At 44.3% G+C, this 1,807-nt stretch overlaps 1 non-coding gene across 1 annotated transcript; it reads right to left on the reverse strand.

The window, feature by feature from the left end:
- Window positions 1–217: 217 nt before the first annotated feature.
- On the reverse strand, window positions 218–324 carry LOC125494514 (small nucleolar RNA R71). Its single transcript, XR_007270761.1, has one exon. It is a non-coding gene; the product is annotated as a small nucleolar RNA R71 (small nucleolar RNA).
- Window positions 325–1,807: the final 1,483 nt, after the last annotated feature.

Consider the following 1,807-nt stretch of genomic DNA (forward strand, 5'->3'; position numbering starts at 1 on the left):
ACCGCCGCAATTGGCCACTTTTTGACCGCAGCAATAAGCATTTATTCTACTAGTGAATGATGTCTCCCCTGATTATATCAAGATGCATTTGTTCCGTTCCTCTCTTACCGGAAAGGCAGAGTCATGGCTCAAGAGCTTGCCTGCTAATTCCCTCACTACATGGGAAGAAGTCACGATGACCTTCTTGAAGAAATACTTCCTGAAGTGGAAGACTGCAGACATAAGGAGGAAGATCTCCTCCTTTGAGCAAGAGAACGATGAGACACTTGCAGAAGCTTGGGAGCTGTTCAAGGAGATGATCCGTTCGTACCCTCACCATGAGTTCAACAAACATCTCCTCATACGGTTTCACTATGATGGTCTTGATCCTATATCACGGGCCAATCTTGATGCTGGAGCGGGAGGTCAACATTCTAAGATTCCGCAAGAACAACTTGAGTCCACTATTGAGGAAGTGATCAAGAACTACTCATGGGGTGGAAGACGAAGAGGTGCTCAACCCAAGAAGAGCGAAAAGTTTGAATTAGAACCCATGGATCGAATTCAAGCCAAGATGGACCAACTTGACAAGAAGCTCTCTAAGATCAATCTTGCCTCATCTAATCCTTCACAATTAAATTCTTTTTCTTGTGATATTTGTGGTGGTACTAACCATGATACTTCTTATTGTGGAGGTACCCATTTGGAGCATGTGGCGGTGATAAATTCAAGAGGAGATGGGTATTAAGGAAACCAAGGATATAGAAACAATCAAGAAGGAGGTTGGAGATAACCTCAACAAAACTACACCCAAGGATTCAACCAACCTCAACAAGGATGGAATCAACCTCAACAAGTGTACAACCAAGCTCAAAACCAAGGATATGCGCAAGGGTATGCGCAAAGGTATAACCAAAACTATAACCAAGGTGGTTCATCCTCACAAGGGTCCAACACTTACCAAGCTCCACATCAAAGGGCCAACACGCAAACCTTCCTCTAATCCTCCATTCCCCAAACAAAATCCCGAACCCATACCATCTCTCGATCCAACCTCTCTCCAAAATCTCCAACAACTCCAATCCATGAACCAAATTCTCCAAAATCATGAGCAAAGGTTTCAAGAGCTACAATCCCATAACAAAATGCTTGAAACCCAAATCGCCCAAGTAGCCGAGAAGAATCCCTTAACCCCATAAATCAGCTTCCGAGCCAACCCATCCCTAACCCCAACCTCCATCAAGCCAAAGCCATTCATTTGAGGTCGGGAACAAGTTATGAGGGTCCTAGGATGCCTAATGGGGAGTTAGAGAAGGATGAATAAGTTGAGGTTGTTGAGAAGGAGGACGAAGCTGAGGAAACTGAGAAAGAAAAAGTTGTGGAAAAAGATGAGCCACAAGTTCAAGTTGGTGACAAAACTCCATTGCCATCACCTCCAACCAAAATATGTGCCTCCGGTTCCATGTCCTCAAAGGTTGGTTGAGAGAAAGCTGAGTGACAAGTTCATAAATTTCTCAATGTAGAAGAGCCTGCAAATTAACATCCCATTCCTTGAGGCTATGTCTCAAATTCCGGCTTATGCTAAGTTCTTGAAAGGATTCTCTCCAACAAATGAAAACTTGAAGATGAGCTTATCTCCCTACCTTACCAAGTGAGCGCTCTTGTGCAACGAACTATGCCCAAGAAGCAAAGAGATCCTGGGAGTTTCACCCTGCCGGTGAAGATAGGTGATTTAGAGCCTAAGGGTGCACTGGCCGACCTAGGAGCGAGTGTAAATTTGATGCCTCTATCTATTGCTAAGCACCTGAAATTTCCTCCTCATCCTACA

Source organism: Beta vulgaris, chromosome 1 (genome assembly GCF_026745355.1).
Source record: "Beta vulgaris subsp. vulgaris cultivar EL10 chromosome 1, EL10.2, whole genome shotgun sequence".
Classification (NCBI taxonomy): Eukaryota; Viridiplantae; Streptophyta; class Magnoliopsida; order Caryophyllales; family Amaranthaceae; genus Beta; species Beta vulgaris.